The sequence below is a fragment of the Capra hircus genome, chromosome 22 (assembly GCF_001704415.2).
Source record: "Capra hircus breed San Clemente chromosome 22, ASM170441v1, whole genome shotgun sequence".
Lineage (NCBI taxonomy): Eukaryota > Metazoa > Chordata > Mammalia > Artiodactyla > Bovidae > Capra > Capra hircus.
This window is the reverse complement of record NC_030829.1, coordinates 46,601,838-46,626,454: the sequence shown is the minus strand read 5'-3', so window position 1 is coordinate 46,626,454 and position 24,617 is coordinate 46,601,838. Positions and strand designations below refer to the sequence as shown.

The window sequence follows — 24,617 nt, the reverse complement described above, 5'->3', positions numbered from 1 at the left end:
GGAAAAGAATAGAATGAGAAAGACTAGAGATCTCTTCAGGAAAATTAGGGATACCAAGGGAACATTTCATGCAAAGATGAGCACAGTAAAGGACAGAAATGGTATGGACCTAACAGAAGCTGAAGATATTAAGAAGAGGTGGCAAGGATACACAGAAGAACTGTACAAAAAAGATCTTCACAACCCAGATAATCACGATGGTGTGGTCATTCACCTAAAGCCAGACATCCTGGAATGTGAAGTCAAGTGGACCTTAGGAAGCATCACTGCAAACAAAGCTAGTGGAGGTGATGGAATTCCAGTAGAGCTATTTCAAATCCTAAAAGATGATGCTGTGTAAGTGCTGCACTAAATATACCAGCAAATTTGGAAAGCTCAGCAGTGGCCACAGGACTGGAAAAGGTCAGTTTTCATTCTAATCCCAAAGAAAGGCAATGCCGAAGAATGTTCAAACTACTGCACAATTGCACTCATCTCACACCCTAGCAAGGTGATGCTCAAGATTTTCCAAGCCAGTCTTCAACAATACATGAACCTTGAACTTCCAGATGTTCAAGCTGGATTTAGAAAAGGCAGAGGAACCAGTAATCAAATTGCCATCATCTGCTGGATCACAGAAAAGAGAGTTCCTTAAAAACATTTATTTCTGCTTTATTGACTGTGCCAAAGCCTTTGACTGTGTGGGTCACAACAAACTGTGGAAAATTCTTCAAGAGATGGGAGTAGCAGACCACCTGACCTGCCTCCTGAGAAATCTGTATGCAGGTCAGGAAGCAGCAGTTGAACTGGAGATGGAACAACACATTGGTTCCAAATTGGGAAAGGAATATGTCAAGGCTATATATTGTCACCTGGCTGATTTAACTTATATGCAGTGTACATAATGAGAAATGCTGGAGTGGATGAAGCACAAGCTGGAATCAAGATTGCTGTGAAAAATATCAATAACCTCAGATATGCAGGTGACACCACACTTATGACAGAAAGCGAGGAGGAACTAAAGAGCCTCTTGATGAGAGTGAAAAGGCTGGCTTAAAACTCAACATTCAAAAAACGAAGATCATGGCATCCGGTCCCATCAATTCATGGCAAATAGGTGGGAAAACAATGGAAACAGTGACGTTATTTTCTTGGGCTCCAAAATCACTGAAGATGGTGACTGCAGACATAAAATTAAAAGACGCTTACTCCTTGGAAGAAAATCTATGACCAACCTAGACAGCGTATTAAAAAGCAGAGACATTACTTTGCTGACAGAGGTCCGTCTAGTCAAAGGAATGGTTTTTCCAGTAGTTATGTAGGGATGTGAGATTTGGATTATAAAGAAAGCTGAGGGCCAAAGAATTGATGCTTTTGAACTGTCGTGTTGGAGAATACTCTTGAGAGTCCCTTTGCGCTGCATGGATATTCAGCCAGTCCATCGTAAAGGAAATCAGTCCTGAATATTCATTGGAAGGATTGATGCTGAAGCTGAACCTCCAATACTTTGTCCACCTGGTGCGAAGAGTTGACTCATTTGAAAAGACCCTGATGCTGGGAAAGATTGAAGGCAGGAGGAGAAGGGGACGAGAGAAGATGAGATGGTTAGATGGCATCACTGACTTGATAGACATGTTGAGTAAGCTCTGGGAGTTGGTGATGGACAGGGAAGCCTGGCATCCATGGCCTGACCCCATGCAGTCCATGGCGTGGAAGAATTGCACATTACTGAGTGACTGAACTGAAAGGAACAGATGATTCTAGTTTATCTGATGTTTGTAAGGCCTGAAGGGCTAGTGATTTCTAATCAGGATTTGAAAGTTTGTTTTAAATTAATGAAGTTTGAATCCTTCCCTAAGTTTGCTGGATTCATTTCTGCCGTTTTCCTTCTTATGCTCTGTTTTGCTCACATGGCATTTACCCAGTTATAAAAACTCCTATTTTCCCCCTGAGTATCAATTGCCTTGGCAGGCTTTTCATATAATGCACCAAATTTACTGTTTTTGGATCCATTTTGTTATATCTTATTCAGAGCACTCATTTCAAGAGAGAGGGAATTTTAATCTTTTGGATGGCTGTAGATTACAGAGATCTTGCTTCCATTGTCATCTTGATAAGACTGTCATATATTCTTTGCCACTTCAACTTAAGATGCTTCTAAATAACCTGGATAGAAGAAGCATCAATCTTGACAAAGTATTATGCAAGTTGGAAATTTTGCCAAAGGTGGGTTTAATTTTAAGCAAAATAGTTAAAAATAAGTAAGTAAAATCAGACCCAGTCACAGTGTTGACTGTAAAAATTTTTGTCTGTTTTGCTTTGCAGTTTAAAGTATTTTCAATTTATCACTGTTTGTATTTTCTGGTCTTAAAAACAGACATGAATTTAAGAGGTAGCATAGTCTAGTGTAGGAACAAAAGAGCAAATTGCCAACATTTGTTAGATCATGGAGAAAGCAAGGGAATTCCAGAAAAACATCTATTTCATTGACTACACTAAAACCTTTGACTGTGTGAATCACAACGAACTATGGAAAATCTTTTTAAAGAGATGGGTGTACTAGACCACCTTACCTGTCTGCAGAAAAACACGTATGTTGGTCAAGAAGCAGCAGTTAGAACTGAACATAGAATAATGGACTGGTTCAAAACTAGGAAAGGAGTACGACAAGGCTGTATATTGTCACCTTGCTTAATTAACTTATATGCAATGTCCATCATGTGAAATGCCTGGCTGAAAGAATCACAATTTGGAATCAAGATTGCTAGGAGAAATATCAACCACCTACAATATGCAGATGATACCACTCTAATGGCAGAAAGTGAAGAGGAACTAAAGAGCTTCTTGATGAGGATGAAAGAGGAAAATAAAAATGCTGTTTTTAAACTCAACATTAAAAAAAAAACAACAATGATCATGACATCCGGTTCCCATCATTTCATGGCAAATAGAAGGAGAAAAAGTGAAATCAGTGACAGATTTTATTTTCTTGGGCTGAAAAATCACTGCTGATGGTGACTGCAGCCATGAAATTAAAAGATGCTTGCTCCTTGGAAGGAAAGCTATGACAAACCTAGGCAATGTATTAAAAAGCAGAGACTTCACTTTGCCAACAAATGCTTATATAGTTAGCGCTTTGGTTTTTCCAGTAGTCATGTAGGGATGTGAGAGTTGGACCATAAATAAGGCTGAGTGCCAAAGAATTGATGCTTTCAAATTGTGGTGCTTCAGAAGTGTCTTGAGAGTCCCTTGGACTGTGGGGAGATCAAATCAGTCAATCCTAAAGGAAATCATCCCTGAATCTTCATTGGAAGGACTGATGTTGAAGCTGAAGCTCCAATACTTTGGCTACCTGATACAAAGAGCCAGTTCATTGGAAAACTGCCTGATGCTGGGAAAGATTGAAGGCAGAAGGAGAAGAGGGGAGCAGAGGATGAGATGGTTAGGACCATCACTGACTCAACGGACATGAACTTGAGCAAACTCTGAGAGAGATTCGAGGACAGAGGAATCTGGTGTGCTGCAGTCCATGAGGTCACAGTCAGATACAACTTGGCAACTTAACAACAACCACAGTAGTTTTATTGTAGGGAAAATATACCAAATTTCATTTTTTTCCTCCGTTCGTCTCAGTGGAGTATTTTCTAGCCTATTTGGACACCACAAAAAATGAAGATCCAAGAGTTTATGAAATTCTTTTTTTTTCTGACTGCTATGACCTGAATTGTGCATTCCCTGGAAATTTGTATGTCAGAACCCTAGCCCCCAGTATGATAGATCTTTGGGAGGTAATTAGGTTTAAATGGGATCATGGGGGTGGAGTCTTCATGATAGGATTTGTGCCCTTGTAAAAGGGAGCAAGACAGCTGGTCTGTCTGTCTGCTGTGTGAGGATACAGTGAGAAGGGGCTGTCTGAAAACTAGGAAGAGAGCCCTTGCCCCTCACTGGCTGTGCTGGCTCTTGGATCTTGGACTCCCCAATCTCTGGAACTGTCAGAAATAAATATGTGTTGCTTAAGCTGCCCAAGTTATGGTGGATTTTGTTACAGCAGCCCAAACCGACTGATACTTAACCATACTCACATTCAAGAAAATGTTTCTCAAATCTCATGAGAATTACCTAAGCCAGTACGTGTTTAAATTAGTATATTGTGAGGGTCATTAATATCTGAAAAGGCATAATGATTTTTATAGATAATTCTGGAGTATGTCCTGTCATCTATGAATGAACTCATCTTAGCAAATAGTCTCTGAGCCACAGTTAGACACAGGAGGTTCTAAAGGCAAACTCTGCTGGACTCTGTGGGAGACAGGTTGCAAACTCTGAGCTTCATTAAACATGTTATACTTACTGCTTAAGAAATTCAGTACATTTGTATGAGAGATTATTCAGGCTACATGTCACCTCCACAGTCGTATAAAATCCTTGCCAAAGAATCTAGATTTGACATTTTAATTTCTACAATATTTTATACAGACAGATACAGATAAATAAATCTCTCTGCAAAAAAGAAGAATCTTAAATGCTAATTTGTTCAGTTGAGCTGTAAACATTTTCTTTTCTGCTTAATAGAACAAAATACATAAAGATTAATTAAATGATCCCAAATTTCCAAGCTTCTTTTTAATTGTGTGTGTTGAATTCGTTGCCAAAAGATATCCAGCTCTGGTAAACACGATAGATGGTGATAGGGACACATGGTGACTTGGATAGATTCCATCCCTGGCTTCTGCCTGACTATGTTGGCCACAGGCTGTGGCTTACAAAAAATATCTATTCTGCCAACATGTCACCCAGGGCTAAGTGGTCAGTGGTTTTTGCCTGATATCTTTAGGGTGCCACCACGTTGAGATGACAAAGGAGAATGCTTAATGGTTGGGGTTTTGGCTTTTTTGGAAATGGGTGACACAAATGTCATAGCTGTCAAATATCTGGGTTTCTGTTGAAATCCGATGTTGTACCTTGGTTCAGTAGATGAAGTTCTTAAGCAGGAATTAGAAAGCCCATTTTCTGGTCCTTACTCTGAGAGCTAGCCACATGGAACTGTCCATCATCTGTAAGATAGGGGCAGTATTACTTTTTTAAAGGATAAATGTACAGAGCCTTTGGAAGTGATGATCGTCAAGGTTTCTTGAAAAATCAAAAGCAGTATGCTAGTTAATATGTTAGTTGATTTACTGTGTTAGTTGATTCTTCAAATGCTCTGTGTGCATCTCTGGAGATGTACACCCTGTCCTGTCTGGACCAGCCTTGTGAGCAGGAGGCCCACACATTCATGTAACTAACATGTAGTTGTGTTGTAAGAATGGTTTTAGAAACCACTAGAATGCCATCTTGGAGCTGAAAGGGATTTTGGTCCATTTTGGTCACCGTGTATATATTTCCAGTGTATAAAGAAGTGCTGGCATGTGCTCATGGTTCCATAAAATTGGTTGAATGATTAACTGAATGAATGGATAGTTTGCACAGGCATTATAGTTATTAGTATGTGGTCTTGTCAAGGTCAGGGTTATAGGTTTCATGACTGTAGAGGCTTATTTGCTGTATTGTATTCCAGAGACACAGGCACCTGCCTAAAGTGAAGCTGCTGCATAAAGAATGGCAGGGGTGGTCCTAGGCCAGGGTTGGGGGGGCTTCACAAGAACTCAGGTAGTAGTGCCAAGGCTGGGCACTGGATGTGGCCCCTTGCCCCTTACTTTTGGGTCCATGACTTGGTTATCCAAGCACAGGCATATTCTTTGGAATGATCTCCTCTGTGCTGTGGTGGCGTGGCCTCCACTGTGTGGACTCACATACGAGTGTGTGTCTGTCTGACATGAAGACCTTAGCTACAGAGTCAAACAGTTCTGTGGGTGCAATCCTGGGTCATCCATTGGGTTCTCAGCTGCAGGGAGGGGAGTGAGAGCACCAGGTTCGTAGGGTTACTGGGAGCAGTAAATGAGTTAGTGTCCCCAAGCTTTTAGCAAGTTGGACGCTTGAATGTGTGAGTGAGTGTTGTTTGTTGCTGCTTTCATATCAGTGGTACTGACTGGGATTACTGGGAGCTGGGTCCTGGCCTATTACTCTTATGCATATAATCTTTCTTAATTTTCATAACAATACTATGAGGTGGGTTTTGAAGACCAAAAGGAAATGTGTCACAGGCAGTGATTTACGTGAGGATTTGTGTTTCTTTGTTTTGACCCCAAGAGCTTCCTTTTAAGAAACATGGTTGATTCATGTCAATGTATGGCAAAAACCATTACAATATTGTAAAGTAATTAGCCTCCAATTAAAATAATTAATTAAAAAAAAAGAAATCTCATCTTCAGACAATCTCTGACCACCACTCCCAAACTGTGTATATCCCCCCTCCCCACCATGCTTTCAAGATCTGTTTCTTCTACACCCATTGTTTGAATTTTTTCCTGCGTGGCTCTTCCTAACTGAATAGCTTATTCCTCGAAATGCAGATGTAGAACACATGGGCACTTTGATTGATGATAGCGCAAGATGCAGACTTCAAATTATGGAATTAGGGTACAAAGCTGTGTTACAATCTCTGCCCCTATTGTTTGCAGGATCTCATGCCAGTCAGTTGCTTTGGGATTTGATGGATCCTCTGTGGATGCTGGCTCTCTATAATGCTGTATGGATGAGATAAACCGAATTGATCTGTGCTCCCAAGGAGTTGTCTACTAGGGGAGACAGACACACAGACAAATAGTTATATTCACACAGTGAATGACCCGATAGTGCTAGAAAGATGTGTACAGTGGCTGAGGAGGGGGCGAGTGGTGGTGGCATGCTCAGGAAGATCCCTCTGATGAGGAGGCACTTATACAAAAACTAGTTGTCCCCTTCCTGTTCACTCCACTTTTCTTCTCAGCACGTAACCACCATCTGATATTTTCCTGTCCCCCTTGCACTCCCCTGGGATATCCATTCTGTGAGAACAGAGCCTTAGTCTTATAGCGCTTACTCTCGTATCCCAGGTCTAGGGCCTGGGCTACACTGGTACAGTGTGGAACGAATGAATGATAGATGGAGCCACAGAGCAGTCCTCCATAGGCTGTGGACAGTACATAAGAAGTTGGTGGTTAGACAAGTGTGAGTCTCACACAGAGATGGGGAGAGCGATTGTCAGGCCACAGGAGCAGCTTATGCACAGTGTCTCAGAATACCACAGATGAATGCACCTGAGTGTGTATTTTTAAAGAGACTACCCTGCCTCCTTGCCTTCCGTGGCCTTCTGCACCTTTGGAAACACATCCGGTGGCACAGCACTGGTAAAGCAGGACAGTGGCTCTTTGTGCTCCATCTTCAGAAAGAGTGCAGGAATATTCATTTTGCAGACAGAGCTCTTACAGCACTGGGGGAAGGAGCGACTTGGACACAGTGAACTACTTGACAGCGTAACCCAGGGAAGATTTGTCTGCCAGCAAGAGGTCTGGATCCTTTCTCAACTCAAAGGGAAGCCGAGAATCATTAGGCATGGAGGGCTTAAATTCTCTGTTTGATCATCATACAGTTTGTTTTCAGTTGTCTTGTATGGTCACGTTAGACAGGAGTGGATTCTGTTTAAAAGACTAAGGATGGGTTGACTGTTGGTAAAAATAGAACCAAGCAGGTTTTTATGAACATTAAAGAAAGAAAAAACCTACTCTCCTGAATCTTGGTTTCTAATACCATTTTCCGGTGGAAAGAACCAAGGCTCCTCGGAGAAATGGTGGATTTTAGGACTGGGGCAGGGAATTTATAAGATGAGCCTAGAACATTTGTAGTGTCAGAAAGTAATAAGCAATTTCTCAAAGAAAAAAAAAAAAGCAATAAAAATAGAATGGTGAGTATATGCCAAAGAGACATAGGAATCAACTGGCTGTTGGCTCCCAGTGGCCAAACTGGAATAATTTGAATAACAAAATAAAGTGGTATTGTATTACAACCCAAAGTATAAAGTAAAAAAAAATCTCCCATGCAGAAGAATTCCAGATCATGTGTATGGCTACTGTGGCCTGAAGGAGGTGGAGCAAAACTCCCACTCCTTAGCTGTGGGCTGTGTGACTTCCTTCCAAAGAATACAATATGGAAAGGGAGAAGAAGAAAGAGACACTTTACAGTGGGAACCTTGACAGTTACCACCTCAGTCATATGATCAGAGTTAACATCAACAGTGATTAAGTCATGTGATGTGACGAGAGTGGCACTTCTTCCCCTAAACCCATAAACTCCACTTTAATCATGAGAAAGTGTCTGTCGTCAACACCTCTATTTCCCCTTGGGAGAATTAATTGTGTTAAATAATTTGTGTTAAACATTACCATATCTCTTTCAAGCTGCTCATGGCCCTAGGAGGAATAACACATCTGGTGTGAAAGGGCTTACAAGATTTGCTTTGCAGGGGAGACAGACACACCAGAGCCTTAGAACCTTCGGGGCAGGGGCTTGGAGGGGGAAATGAGTGAGGCTGAAGCCCCATTGCTCATTTCCCAAATCCACCTACATCTGCCAGCGATGGCCCTGTTGCTGTTTATCGAGGAAGTTAGTATTTTATATCCCTAGCTAATCTAAGTATCCATGCAGTTTGGATTTATCTAAGTTGTACAAATGAAATGTAGGTCAAAAGCATTTTTACACATTTCCATGGTACAGATTAATCTTTACCCAAGCAACTTGATCTCTGGAACTTGACTTTTATGAAGAGGAACGCTAGCTGACCTACCAAGACTTCATTTAATGGATTCAACTTTGTAATTCCCTTTTTTCCTGCCTCTCAGGAATTATTATGTCAACATCTTCTATGCCCGTTGAATGCGCCAGTATTTCTGCAGTTGACACGTGCCACAGCATGTGCAAAGCATGAGGGCTTTGGCTCAGTCCCCTTCTGCTGCATGTCCCAGTTTTTTCCCTTCCCAGTGCTGAATTTCCCCAAAGCTACATGAGTTTAGCTAGTTTAATAGATGTTAAGTGGGGAAAAAAATGGCTTCATGCATAGATGGATTTAGGAAACAAGCCCTCAGTATGTGTGAGCTCCATAGCTTCGGATTTAATCAACCATGGATTGAAAAATATTTGAAAAAAAATCAGGAAAGTTTCGAAAAGCAGAACTTGAATTTGCTGCACACTGGCAACTATTTACATAATAGTTACATTGCATTAAATATTATATATTATAAGTAACCTAGAGGTGATTTGTAGTGTATGGGAGAGTGTGCTGTAGGTTGTATGCAAATATTAACGCTGTTTTGTGTGAGGGACTTGAGCAAAAGTCCCTTGGACTGTGGATTTTGGAATCTGCACATGTCCTGAAACCTGTGGGTTCTGAAACTCTGGGGTGCTGAGGGACAGCTGTACAGAGTTAATCCAAGTTAGGCAAGCTTCTTTACTGCAGGACTTTTCCGTGATATGTGCTGAGAGTCTCTAAGACTGTGTATGGTCTCACCTCCAAATCCCTGTGAAACCTGCCTCCTCGTAGTGTCTCTGGAGCCTGATGCTGAGGGAACAGTGCTTGGAGGTGCATATTTGAAAAACACTGTTTTATGCTGTTTTTTTTCAATTTCTTTGCCTTCGTCAGTCTTCGTTTATGTCCATAAGTCACCTGTAGCATAATTTATACACTATGAAATTTTTCTTCCATATCATCACTCTAATATATATGTATGTAATTTTTAAAATAGGATAGTTGAACCTCTATAGAACTTAAGGTTTTATTTTAGTCACATAAGCTCCTATACTGGCATTAGTGAATTGTCACTCACCTATGCATATTAAGGAGGGATAAGCAAATTGCTGCTGAACCCAGAGGAAGAGCAAATCACCTCAAATGATCATGAAAAAATCCAATTTGAGTCTTTTGTTTTCTTGTGGCAGTCCCACTTGCGTAGATATTTTCTTTCCATCTTCATCAAGCATCTTCTGTTAGGGACAAAAAAGTAAATTTCAAACATGCAGTTTTTATGATGTCAATTTTTATATGTGACAGTACCTGATAGGGAAGTAGATACAACTGAGCAAATATATCTTGCTTTTCCTAAGGAGGAAAAACACTAAAGATCATTTCTGATTTAAGTCTAAATAATGTAAAAAGGGTTTTACAAGAGCTGTTGAGACGAAGACCCAAAAACAACTGGCAGTTGCCTTTCTGCTGTGGTCTGAGCTGCCCTGGTAGGGTCAGCTGGGACACGGCAAAAATCAACTCTTTCTTCCTGTGGTTCAAGGATACTAATTTTCTTAGGCCTTCTAAATGCTTACCAGAATGTAAATCACAGCACTAATAAACCCATTTGAGGTCTTTAGATTGTTATGAGTATTTTATTTATTAGCAACATATAAACCAACATATGTGTTTATTGTTGTAAAGTGTAAACATATTGAGGATGTGAGGCTTATACATCCATTATCAGTCATTCTTTCGAACGTTTGTTACAATGTTATTATTTGTTATGCAAAAAGGAGTGGGCATCTGGCCCTGTGGCTAAAGTAAAGGACTCAAGGAGTATTGGACAATAATTATTAAGTCAGTTAGGTAAATAAAGTGTAAAATCACCATACACTTTGGCTCTGGGGGAAGGACTTGATTGGAGTGGGATCAAGACCTTTGAAAGGCTCTTGAAGGTATTTACAGGGTAACCACTACGCCAAGGGAAGGATGCAGAGCAGTAAACCCAACTCTTTTAGTCTTCAGTGATTTTGCAATTCATTTAGAGAGGTAAGACATAAACTCAGTGGCAGAGTTCATTGCCAATGCTAGGGTCAGAGAATGCTGAGGCACCCAGAGATTTTCTTTCCATAACTGTGTTTGAAAAGCATTGCTGTGTCTGTTGTGATCTCAGTTGCCAAATGAGTAGTCCAGACTAAAGAGTTGGGTCAGAAGAAAGATCATCACGTATGGAAGAGGTTTGGGGAGGACAAATGTGATTCTATTAGCTGCCATGATTTAGAATTAGAATGTTACTTCCAAAAGAGCAGAAAATTTGAGTCCTGCTGAAAATATCAGCATAGGAGGTGATAAAGTATAGTGGGTAAATGTCAGGGCTTCAGGTCTAACTTAGGTGGCATTTGGGGCAGGTTATTTGAGTCTTTGGGCTTCCCTGTTAGCTCAGTTGGTAAAGAATCTCCCTGCAGTGTGGGAGACCTGGGTTCAACGCCTGGGTTGGGAAGATTTCCTGGAGAAGGGATAGGCTACCCACTCCAGTATTCTTGGGCTTCCCTTGTGGCTCAGCTGGTAAAGAATCCGCCTGCAATGTGGGAGATCTGGGTTCCATCCCTGGGTTGGGAAAATCCCCTGGAGAAGGGAAAGGCTACTCACTCCAGTATTCTGGCCAGGAGAAGTCCATGGGGTCACAGTCTTTGATCCTCACTTTATTCATCATTAAAATAGGTATGCTGCTGCTGCTGCCAAGTCGCTTCAGTCGTGTCCGACTCTGTGCGACCCCATAGACGGCAGCTCACTAGGCTCCTCTGTCTCTGGGATTCTCCAGGCAAGACACTGGAGTGGGTAAAATAGGTATAGTGAAAATATAATACAACTATAATAACTACCAACAGAGTTTCTCTAAGAATAAAGTCAGACAATACTTCAAAAATAAAACCACTTTATACCTTGTCAGGCACTTGGTAAAGTCTCACTAAACATCACCTGCTATGAGAATTGCTGTAACAACACCTGTGGAATCTTATTTAGCGCCAGGAATAGAAAATAGAAATATAGAATAGGAAATAGAAACATATTGTTAAATGACTTAATTTCTAATTTTTAATATGAAATATTCTGTTGGCATTTATGCTAAATTGTCCGCAACTACCTTGAGTGTTCCAAGATGCTGGAGGAACTCTCCAGGTAAGAGTGAATTTGGAATTTTCAACACATCAAGATGTGCGAGAGGAATTAACTAGTGATGGTTTTATTAAGTGGCTCTAGACAGGAGCCACCAAAGGTACTGGCAGATCCTGTTGGTTGGTTGTTGCAGGTCAGAAGCCCAGCAGCTTGTGTTGAAAGATCAGTGATGATAAGCAAGTCCGTTTTGTTCCAACCTACCCAAGAGAACAGTCATTACTAGATATAATCATGCTTGTCAACAGCGGTTACTGAAAACCCTCTACTGCTTCAGCATAATCAGAACGACAGAAGTTGCAGGATGGTTTTCCTTGTGAGAGGCGTCCAAGCAGAATGCTAATTAGATGAAGTAAAAGGAAAATGGATCAGCAGCTGAGAGATGCGTTTCTCTCTAGTGAGTGAACACAAGAAAGGAAATAGGAGGAGGAAGAATGTGACTTACCTGTGTTACGGTTCATGATGTGATTCTCTATGTTGATTTCAGGCTTTTAATTCTCATCTGCTGATTTTTTAAAGAGGTGCTGGGAAAACCACAGCAGAGAGAAAGCTGGATTTTTCTGTCTGAAACGTTGGAGGTCCTTTCATTTGGAAATAACTTTGTGCAGAGAAAAAAATGACCTTAAAACCCAGTGCCAGTTGCTATCATCCAACCCCCTGGAAAGAAAGCTATCTAAAAATAAAGTTTGGAGTTTTTATTTATTTATTTTTGCCCACTTCTGCTGTCTTTTGGGTGACCTCAGATGGAACTTGACTCCAGTGACAAATGAACCCAGCAACTACGATCTAGCCCCCTTGGAGTAACTCTGGTATTTTTGCTTTTATTTCCTTCCAGACATTCAGTTTGAAAGACAATCTCTTTCTCTTATTCTTATTATCTTAATAAGATAAGAGAAATCAGAAAATCTCACATGGTTGTTGTCTAGGGGAACATGACAGAGGGCTTCCTGCCTGTCTAAAGCACTACTATAAACTCTTCACAAGCAGAACTTCATATATTTCTCATAGCATACTGAGAGGTCGGTCTCATTACTCTCGTGAGTAGCTACATAAGAAGTTAGAAAAAGTAGAACAGTGAGGCTGTACATGTGGTCCGAGGTCACGCAATTCCTAAGTGATGGAGCTAGGTTTCAGCCCCCGGTCACCAGGCTCCAGAGTTTAAAGTCTAAGAAAGAAAGCATATTAATCACAAAGAGGCTTTAGAGGCAGCTTTTAGAAGAAGAAATGGCCTGCAGGATAAGGTCTGAGCCAACTTGTCATTATGGAGACACAGTTGGGCATGCCTAACTCTTAATTGCTTATGAGATTACAAGCAATTAGGCCGATATAGGCTGGATTAAGCTGGTATAGGACCTGTGTGCTGCTCTGGTGGCTGTTTTGGAGGTGGGAGGTGGATGGAATGGATGGCAGGTGCCAATATCTCTGAACGTTCTGTGTGGGTTAGTAAGTAAGAGGTTGGCCTGTGGGGACCACACAGCCAGCTTCTAATGCTGAGTGTTGGTGGTGGTAGTTGGTCAATAATTCTAACACTTGCTTCCAGTGTAACCTTGGGGAAGTTATATCAACTTCTTAAGTCTCAGTTTCTCCATCTAAACTATGATGATAAGAATACCTATGAATGGGCATTCTCTGGAAGACCAGTGGTTAGCACTCCACACTCGCACTGCAGAGGACCCAGGTTCATTCCCTGCTTGGGGAACTGAAGTCACACAAGCTGTTCAATGAGGCAAGAAAACAACAAAAACAAAAAAACCTATGAACTAAGGCTACCTTGAGGTTAGTGAGAGAGAAATGAGTAAGAGCTATATATAATTATAGGGCATGGAACAGAGTAGGTTTGCAGTCGGTGGTGGATGTGATTGCGTTTGTTTGGTTGTTGGTCCTAGGGCAAGGGAGAGGGGTTCTGAAGATAACTGACAGTAATAAAGCACCTTCCACCCACTGTCAAAATATGGAAATGCTCTTTGGAAAACATTTTTCCTGATATCAGAGATACTGGAGGAGGTTGGGCTCTAGGTGAATTGCAGTCAAAGTTAGCCCGAACCCCAATTTTAGATCATAAAGTAAGTATCCTCTGGTTCCACGTCTTCTCTAAGATTGTGCCCTCTGCCTCCAGTTCTCTGCTCTATGGCTCAGCAATGCTTTTCCCTTCATCCTGTGACCTTGTGGACACCTGGAAACCCAAGGCTGCTGAGAGGGAGGGTTTATTACCTGGGAAGACAAGGGGCAGGGGTGTGGGAAGACTTGAGACCTAGGGGGCCATCAGATGCTTGGCAAATGCCAGATGATGCCAGAAGAATCTGTTAAAAAATTACATGGGTTCTTTTAATTATATTCAGTGTTTAGTCTTCTATTGTAAGTTTACCTAGTTCCACTTTATTTTCAGCACTCTTTTTTTTTGAGGGAAGTCCTTGATTTTTTTCACTGCTTTCTTGTTCCTAAAGTCAAGGTGTTGACCCATCTCCACTGTCTGAAAGCTGTGTTTGGGTTAGGACAAAAATAGAAGGCTTGGGAATTATTCCTACTGCACAGAGAGCTGTGTGTGTCTTTTATGTTGTGCAAATAACCTCGTGGTTCAGGTCAGAGAAGCAGTTGATAGTTTTCCCTAAAAGTAATTGGTAAATTAAAATCAAAAGGGGAGAAGCAAAATCAAAGCAAAACATCCCCTCCTATACACATAAAGCACCCCTTGGGGAGGTGCGGCCTCAGAAGTTGTACATTACCTGAGTCTACACTCTAGGCTATAAACAGCCTACCAGAAAGTTCTCCAGCTTTCCCACTTTTTTAAGCAATGTGACTATGAACAAGTCACTGATCCGTCTGAGCCAGTTTTCCTTAGCTCTCAGTATGGATCATGATGCCTGCCCAGCCTTCCTGACTGGATTTATAAATTCAGTTCAAGCCTGAAACAGGCATGAATCTGGAGGCATATATGTATACATACATATATAACACACATATATGGCACTTTATGATTTCATATTGATATTTTCAGTTCAAATATGAGACCATATAGTTTTTACTCTTTTATGTATTGTATCTGTATATCTGTCTTTCATATCAAGAAACTTAATTCTAAGGACTCAGGGATGATAGAATTTGAATATCTCAGAACTCATAATAAATCATTTGCTTGGTCTCACATTATGTATAAAACATTTCAGACTAATATTAACACTATGAATATGATTATTAGAAATACTTAAAATACTTCTTTTGCATATTTTTCCAATTGTCCCTATTAAAAATAGTTTTATCATATTTACATTTTGAAGCATATAGCCATTACACACTATGCTCTCACTTTTAACCTTCATTTAGTCTTAATTTCCCCAAAATCTTTGTATTTAATCTTTACCACCAGTCCTAATCTCTGCTCAATAGCCATTTTGATCGCCTGATATTTATTCTCTTATATTTTTCTCAGAAATGCCTTAAAGGAACAATATTCCCTAAATTCCTACATATTACATGTGTCCTTTTTATTTCAAAATGATTTTGCTGAGTATAAAATCCTTGGCTCATATTTCATTTGAGTAGTTTAAATATGTTACTCTCTTTTCTTTTGCAAAAATTGTGGCTTTCAAAGTCTAGTTATAATACTCTTTTCCCTTACAAGTCTCTGTTTTTTTCCTCATATGCTCTGAAATTTTTTTTTTCTCCTTAAGGTTTAGTAATGAAAGTGGTTGCTGAGGTAGAGTGGGGCCAGAAAATCTCAGAAAGCAAGCTTCCCTGGTGGCTTAGCAGTAAAGGATCTGCCTTCCAATGCAGGAGATGTGGGTTCAGTCCTTGAGTGGGGAAGATCCCTTAGAGCAGCAAATGGCAGCCCACTCCAGTATTCTCACCTGGGAAATCTCAGACCGAGGAGCCTGGGGGGCTGCAGTTCATGGGTTCACAAAGAGTCGAACATGACATAGTGACTAGACAAAAACAACAATCTTAGAAAGCAACCAATATATTTTTAAACACTACATGAAAACAACAGAAGAGGGAGCTCTGAAAGTTGGAAAAACTATTGTGAATTGTACTCTTCCCTGAATGTTTAGGAAAATTAATTTCATATAAATATAAGCCATAGAAAAGAATGAAGATAAATTCCTGTACAGAAAAAAAAAAGTATGACAAGAGTAAGGAGCAGAGTAATATCTCTACACACAACTCACCAAGTAGACATGCTCACCAAACAGAACTATCTTATTATTGTTAAAATGAACCAAATTCATTAAGAAAGAGATGAAAGATATGAGAGAACAGCATAAACCAAAATAGAAGAATCTACCAAATGAGGTGACAGAAGTGAGGAAAGCATTGGAAATTTAAAAAAAAAAGTTAGAGATAAAGGTTAAATTAGAAGGAACACACAGATAATGCCTTAAAATAAATAAAAGGTGAAAATTAGGAACATTTAAAACAGGAAAAATAGAAAAAAGAATTCAATAGAAAGGGACAAAGATTAAAAAGAAGCAAAGGAGATCTAACATATAACTAATCAGAGCCCCTGAAAAAGAAAACTAGATCAAAGGACAGAACTAACACTAAAACTATATTTCAAGAAAAATCACCTGAAATGAAAAAGATTTGAAATTCCACGTTGGGACTTCTTATATGCAGAGTGGCCTACAGTGACCAACACCCAAGATATACTTTGGTGTCTTACATGATCATTGCTTAGATCTGACATCATGCTCAGAACAGTGCTCGTGCATAGATGGTGCTAAGATGGTTGGCCAAATGCATTCATGTTTGGTGAATAAAATAAAGATGCTCTAAAATGCCTAGAAAATGTGATAATCTTATTTTCCTTAATTATTACTTGCTGTATATTATCCTGGCTGAGATTGAGAATATTGTCACAAGCTGTTATACACTGAATTGTGTCCCCCCTCCACACCCCAGTTCATAAGTTGAACGTCTAACCCTGAGGGAAAGTTATGACCAACCTAGACAGCATATTCAAAAGCAGAGACATTACTTTGCCAGCAAAGGTCCGTCTAGTCAAGGCTATGGTTTTTCCAGTGGTCATGTATGGGTGTGAGAGTTGGACGTGAAAAAAGCTGAGCGCCAAAGAATTGATGCTTTTGAACTGTGGCGTTGGAGAAGACTCTTGAGAGTCCCTTGGACTGCAAGGAGATCCAACCAGTCCATTCTAACGGAGATCAACCCTGGGTGTTCATTGGAAGGACTGATGCTGAAGCTGAAACTCCAGTACTCTGGCCACCTCATGCGAAGAGTTGACTCATTGGAAAAGACCCTGATGCTGGGAGGGATTAAGGGCAGGAGGAGAAGGGGACAAAAGAGGATGAAATGTCTGGATGGCATCACTGACTTGATGGATGTGAGTCTGAGTGAACTCCGGGAGTTGGTGATGGACAGGGAGGCCTGGCGTGCTGCGATTCATGGGGTTGCAGAGTCGGACATGACTGAGCAACTGAACTGAACTGAACCCTGAATATGGCTGTATTTGGAGAAGGACCTTTAAAGAAGTAATTCAGATTAAATGAGGGCATCAGTCCTAATCTCATAGGACGGATAGCCTTCTAAGGAGAGGAAAAGACACCAGGGATGCTCAGGCACAGAGAAAAGGCCGTGTGAGTTCACAGAAGGAAGTGGCCATAAGGAAGCCAAAGAGAGAGCCTTGCTGGAAGCCCACTGTGCTGGCACTTTGACCTTGTACTTCCAGCCTCCAAACTATTGGAAGATAAACTCCTGTTGTTTAAGCCACCCAGCCTGTGGTATTTTTTTGAGGACAACCCTAGGTGACTAATGCAGATTTTAAAGTTTGTGTCACCCCATCAAATAAAGAACCACCACCAGCTAAGGTGTTTGCTGAAGGCAAAAGGAATACAGACTAGGTAGAGGAAGCTAGTTACAAATACCGGGTATGACCCTGAGACTGGTTACAGAAATGAGGACCATAGTTGTCCTGAGAATGTCCTGCTTATTCTGTTATGAATATATGTGTATAGCAAATATCTTTGTTTTCTACCCTCTGTTATCCCCTTGTCATGTTGCATAATATGTATTAACATTTATGTGATAATATTTTAGTATTGTTAGCTGTACCTCATGGTACAACTCTTCAATGCAAGTCAATATCCTTATATTATGGAGTTAACAGAGACTGAGTATATCTGTATAACCAACTTAATTTCAAACCATAGATTATTTAGAATGGAATAAGGTGACCATCTCAGGATTTTTTGTGGGAGATTATTGCTGCCACCTGCCACTGTTTATTTAGAATCTGTAGACTCACATTGTAGTGAGTGATAGTAAGTATATATTTCAAATGTTAGCCTGTTTTGGTCTCCTTTACCCTGATCCCATCTTGTCCATCTCTTCAGGCAATTTTGGGAATAGAGTAGCAGTATTGCCTCCCTGAATGACATTTGCCTTTCATCTGTTCCAACACTTGGGACCTCTTAAGTCCAAATGAGTACTGTTTCTTTGGAACATAGGTATGACCCTGATACGGAGCAGAATTAGTATTAAATGTCCTGGCTCCAAGGGGCTAGTTAGATAAATATCAAAATGATATTTCATAAAAGAATTTAATTTATAAGGCAGAACAATACTGTGAAGTTTGAGGACCCACAGAGTTATAGCGAAACCCTGGTGTTTTACTGTTTGAGCTCTCCTGTTAAACTCTGCTTGGTTCCAGTATTTGCGTACTGTTAGCAGCTTTTGAAATTTTTTATTCATGCAGTAATCTCTCCAGATATTCTCCTTAATTGAGGTCCTAAGATACATCTATGTAAAATGTCTGGATCCCAGGATTTCAGTTTCTCTTTTTGCAAAGCTGCCTTTTGGGCATGATTATTTCATTTCTTAAACAAAATTCCCTTTTGCTAAAGGACAAGCGCATCCTTGCAGGAGAATTCTCTGCCTTTTTACAGGATGGTCTGGTGATGAGATTGTTGGAAAACTAGCTCTGGATTTAGGCTGAGCCTCTGTATTGGATATCACATTAAAACTTATTTGAGAAAAACTTAATCATGGTATTGTTATACATAGACTTACTAGTAGATAATGTCAACCCTGCCTGTTACAGAAATGCGATGGCATTTATGGACCAGTTGTGTGGTCAAGGGCGGTAGGCTTGTATCTTGGTTGTGTCATGTTCACTAGGTTTAATTTTGACTTTCTTTCCTTTATCTCAGAGGTGTTTTAGGGGCTTCTGTAAAGACGTAACTGGAGAGAGACTGTCATTAGGACTTGGCTGCAGTTCCTCACACATTCTTCCGTCTGGGAGTCCTGCACACTCTGCGCCAGGAGTTTAATTGTCCCTCTGCTCCTTCTGGTGTTTTCTGTGCAGGCTGCCTAGCCTGGGACCCAGAACTGCCTTTCTTTGCTCTCTACTCTGTTCTCATGGGACCAGGCATTTGCCAGCTGACCCCTACCAGATGTCCGTGACCCCCCAGCTCCTTTGTGCCAGGATGTGAGAATGACGCTTCCTGTATCTTCCATCCTAGAGTCTGCTGTCATCCCAAGGTGCCATGAGAGGGTTGTTGAATTGGAGAAATCTGGGGGTATCGGGAAGAGCAGAGCCAATAAGGGGACTTGGACCTAAGAAAACAAAGTGGATTAACTTCCAGGCATCAGTCCTGGTTCTTATGTTAAACCCTTTCCTGGCCTCAGCATTGGGTCCACATTTCCAGAGACTTGGCTGGCACACAAATTTCCCCTTTTCTATGACCCTGTGGTTTCGGCTGGTCTTTTAAGGTCAGGATTTGATTTAATACTCTCCCTGAATAATTTTGTGCCTCTCTGATTTACACACAGTGCTGGTATTGGACTTTTAATATGAAAGATTCAAACTGCCCTTGATTTGACCAGCTCTCTCAGGCACTCTTGCTCAGAGCATCTTCGTGTTGGTGTGACATTTTCAAATACGATAACAACACTGTGCTCTTATGACGTTTCTTTGCTCAGCTCAGCAAGCCTTGTGTGTTCATTTTTTGAAAGTGAAAGGTTATGGCTGGGTTTCTTTATTCCTGTTATCCCATGTTTTGATTTGTAAGAAACATTTTTGAGTTTGTATATCTGTATGTGGCCTTTGGGAGGATTCCGTGGATGGCAGGATGGGGAGTCTCTAATCCAGGGATTCTTTATAAAATCACACGGTGGTTGTTGTTTAGTCACTAAGTCGTGAGTGACTCTTGCAACCCCCTGGACTGTGGCCCACCAGGCTCCTTTCTCCATGGGATTTCCCATGCAAGAATACTGGAGTGGGTTTCCATTTCCTCCTCTAGAGGATCTTCCTAACCCAGGGATTGAACCTGTATCTCCTGCATTGGCAGGCAGATTCTTTACCACAGATTCTTCCACCAGGGAAGCCCTTAAAATCACAGGAATCTTGTTTAAATGTGTTTTCTCCTGTGTCTTCACAGTGAGGCACAGGGCTATGTCTGGGCTGGGCTCAAGAATATGAATTTTTCCGTATTCCTAGATGATGCTAGTAGAGTCACTTGAGAGGTACTTCCCTGAGGAGGGATGCTCACCCATAAAATGATAGTTTTGGGTTTGCAGGGATGTTTCCAGTCTCTCAAAAGTCATTTTCCACTTTGAGAGAGGAAACTGGTGTTAATGGCATCTTTATCTCACACTTCACTGCTTCTTCCAACCTACACATTTCCCCTTCTAGGGGCTTACTTAGGGACCAGTGAGAATTGTCAGTTAGCTACTAATAAACTACTGTTGCTTTTTGGAACAATACAGTGTATTTAGAAGAGTGTGATCATGGCATCTGGTCCCATCACTTCATGGGAAATAGATGGGGAAACAGTGGAAACAGTGTCAGACTTAATTTTTTTGGACTCCAAGATCACTGCAGATGGTGACTGCAGCCATGAAATTAGAAGACGCTTGCTCTTTGGAAGAAAGGTTATGACCAACCTAGATAGCATATTCAAAAGCAGAGACATTACTTTGCCAACAAAGGTCCGTCTAGTCAAGGCTATGGTTTTTCCAGTGGTCACGTATGGATGTGAGAGTTGGACTGTGAAGAAAGCTGAGCGCCAAAGAATTGATGCTTTTGAACTGTGGTGTTGGAGAAGACTCTTGAGAGTCCCTTGGACTGCAGGGAGATCCACCCAGTCCATTCTGAAGGAAATCAGCCCTGGGATTTCTTTGGAGGGAATGATGCTGAAGCTGAAACTCCAGTACTTTGGCCACCTCGTGGGAAGAGTTGACTCATTGGAAAAGACTCTGATGCTGGGAGGGATTGGGGGCAGGAGGAGAAGGGGACGACAGAGGATGAGATGGCTGGATGGCATCACTGACTCGATGGACGTGCGTCTGAGTGAACTCTGGGAGATGGTGATGGACAGGGAGGCCTGGCGTGCTGCGATTCATGGGGTTGCAAAGAGTTGGACATGACTGAGCGACTGAACTGAACTGAATGATGTATCCTCCAAATATAGTTTTCTGGTAGCTTCTTGGTTGTGATAGTTGAATGTATCTGTGTGTTAAGGGGAGAAGATAAGACTCAGGCAAATTACTTGACCCCTTTGACCCTCAGTTTCCCTGTTTGAAAATGGAGATGATAATGATACCCAGCGCATAGGTTGTTAGGGAGATTAAATGCTAGCAGTGGAGCCTAGCATATGTAATAAATGTTATATAAGAGTTAGTTGGTGTTAGTATTATTGTTTTTGTTGCTATTTTATTAATAGCAAACAACAAATTAAAGTGAAAAATCTTCTTTGTCATTAATTCATAGGTGTCAACAAGAAAGATTTGGGAGAACCCTTTGCATGCAGGCTGGTGTGCTCTAAGGGAGTCGGTGCAATATCTGGAATAATCGTGGTCTTTATCTGTAATGTGGAGGCTTTATCAATGCATCCGCTGTGTAGAGCATTGCCAGAAAATTTTCCTGTGCTCCAGGCTCAGCTCAAAGGTGCTGTCAATTGCAGATAAAAGCACCGGAGTAATGTCAGTTGACTATTGTCTGCCTCCTTAATCTCATCATCAGTGAAATTAATATTTGGTTGTTGAAGGAAGACAAACATCCATACGTTTTTGCCTTCTGGAATATCTCTTTGGTTTCTATTGCCCACATTTTTCTCAGATGAAAAACTATCTAAACTCAGTTTTTCCTTTTAAAAATGGAATCATGTTTGACTTGATGGTAGTGTTTTGAGCACTAAGGAGAGTTGAGTCATTCTGATGTTAAAACCTTCTAAGCCTTTCAATAAGTTTTTGTTATCTTGAAACTCTCCAAACTGAACTTGGAATTCGCTCAGGCATTATAGAGCTTTGATACATAAGAGTAGGACAGCTAATGGCCCCGTAAATTCCTAATAACATTGAGGCCACTCTTGCAGCTTGCATATAACAAAATGAAACTCGGCATAAAGATGTATGTCAGCAAATGTCCACGCAAGTATTTATCAACCTGCTGTTTGGAATAATGTCTGAATTACAGAAGACTTATTTAGCAAGAATTTGGTGTTTTAGCATCATCTCTCCTCTGAATGATTGTGGCAACCTCCTAACGGGGCTCCATGTTCCTTTTCCCTTCAGTTCATCTTATAAAATGATTCTTGGGATACCTTTTCTAAAAGTGTTTCCATCAGCTCACTCCCTTGCTGAGAAACCCAGGGTAGCTCCGACTGTCGACAGATGAAGTATAGACCTTGGAGCTCTGTGTTCCATGTCCTTCCCTATCTGCTCTCCAGAGTACTTGGCCGTCTCTCCCCCAACACTCCTGTGCTGTGGTTAACATTGTATACTCTCTGTTCATCCTCAAAGCCTTGGCTAAAGTTGTTTATTCTGCCTGAGGACCACTTCCCCACCTCCATTGCCAAGCACTCTGGCACTGGGGAACCCCTCAAGTCCCCTCAAATGTCTTTTAGGAGCCTTTTCCAGATGCTCTACCATCAGAATTGATCATTTCCTCCTCCTTTACTGAAGTGGAGAGGGACGTATAGAGGCACAGAGAAGTTAAGTAATTTACCCCAGGTTATACACATGTCTTTAGTGTCCGAGCTGGAGTGGGAAACAAACTACTTCCTGAAAAAGAAATGAAAATGCAGAAGCAGAGTTGGGAAGAGAAGGTCATTGTCAAATACAGGGACAGAAAATAGGATCTGTGAGGCCTCCTCAGTGACAGTATACTCTTTCCTGTGTCCTGGAAAGGGAAATCCCTGAGCTTGAGGTTTGGTGTCACTGGGAGTGTGCATCCCCTACTGTGTGTGCTAGGAAGCCTTCTGCTGAGTCCTAGGATTGAATAGCTACACTTTCTCTAATCAAGGGTAGATGTGACATGTGGCAGCTTCTGAGTCCCGAGTCCATGAAGTTCAGTTCAGTTCAGTTCAGTTTCTCAGTCGTGTCTGACTCTTTGCGACCCCATGGACTGCAGCACACCATGCTTCCCTGTCCATCACCATCTCCCGGAGCTTGCTCAAACTCGTCTGTTGAGTTGATGATGCCATCCAACCATCTCACCCTCTGTTGTCCCCTTCTCCTCCTGCCTTCAGTCTTTCCCAGTGTCAGGGTCTTTTCTAATGAATCAATTCTTTGCCAAAGTATTGGAGCTTCAGCTTCAGCACCAGTTCTTCCAATGAATATTCAGGACTGATTTCTTTTACTATTGACTGGTTTGATCTCCTTGCAGTCCAAGCAAGAAGATAAGGGTTTCCATGAAGAGGCTGCCCTATATATAGAGCCTGATTATGAATCAGTGGGCATTTGAATGAGGGAAAAGAGAGTAGATTTATTAGGCTTATGTGCTATTTTTGGTTTTCCCAAGTTTCTGCTTCCCAGAGAGTCAAAATTTCTCCACACAAACTAGAATATAGTGAATGACACATACATGAGAATTTCAAATCAGTGACATTGTACTCTTTGTTACTGATGGCATCAACATCGAAACGCAGAATTTTCTTCTCTTGTCAGGCATTCCTGTAAGAGCAGCATCTGTTAAATAAGCTGTTTTCTTCTCAGTGCACCTTCTCACCCAGAAATTCTGTAAAAAAATAGCAACAATAACGAGCTTCTCTGATTAACAGGACACAGTAAAATTATTAAAAGTATTTGGAGACTTCTCTGGCAGTCCAGTGGTTAAGACACTGTGATCTCAAAGCAGGAAACATGTGAATTCAGTCCCTGGTCAGAGAACTAATATCCCACATGCCATTCTGCACGGCATGGCCAGAAAAGGAAAAAAAAAAAGAAAGGTGGCTTTCTACATTATTTATTCTAACCCCTTTGGCCCATGCTGGCACTTTATAAATCTGTGTTTGGCCCTTCCTTCTTCCACTTGGAGTGACTTTCAGGCTACACTAAACAGGGTCTAGTTATGACCACCGAAGCAGAAATGCAGATTCAATGAGTAATTATTAAGAACTTTCTAGAATATTAGCTGTTTCAGTTGCTGCAGTGACTAGTGATGGAATAGTCCATTAGACATTTCAGTTCCCAGCAACTCCTGAGAATTGATTCCCATCTGAAGCAGCCAACCACTTTGATCAATACCATAATTACTCTTATTGATGGATTGTTTTACAATGGTAGCCATCAAGGCAGTCCATCAGCTCAGGAGGCACCAGAACTGTCCCCTGCAAGCTGTAATGTACCGCAAATATCTGATTCAAATCAACTTACTATTGAGGCCAGGATGACAAGCGTGAAATTAATTGTTCCACTTCATGTAAGACCTGCATTCTTCTTTTGAGAGAGTAATTGGTTGCCGCATGTAGCGTGAGAGCTAGGGGAGCCTTGCCTCTCTGCAATGTTTATGGACTTAGTTTTTTCCCCCACCAGCTATTTTTTTCCCCTACTCTTTTAGATGTCAGCAATGTTGTATAGCTGCTGTTCCTGCTGC

The 24,617-nt window shown here is 41.1% G+C and overlaps 1 protein-coding gene across 2 annotated transcripts in view; it reads left to right on the top strand.

Annotated features, from left to right (window-relative positions):
* CACNA2D3 (calcium voltage-gated channel auxiliary subunit alpha2delta 3) overlaps positions 1–24,617 on the top strand; it is an 870,293-nt gene that overhangs the window by 108,423 nt on the left and 737,253 nt on the right. The gene's annotated exons all lie outside the window — the stretch shown is intronic.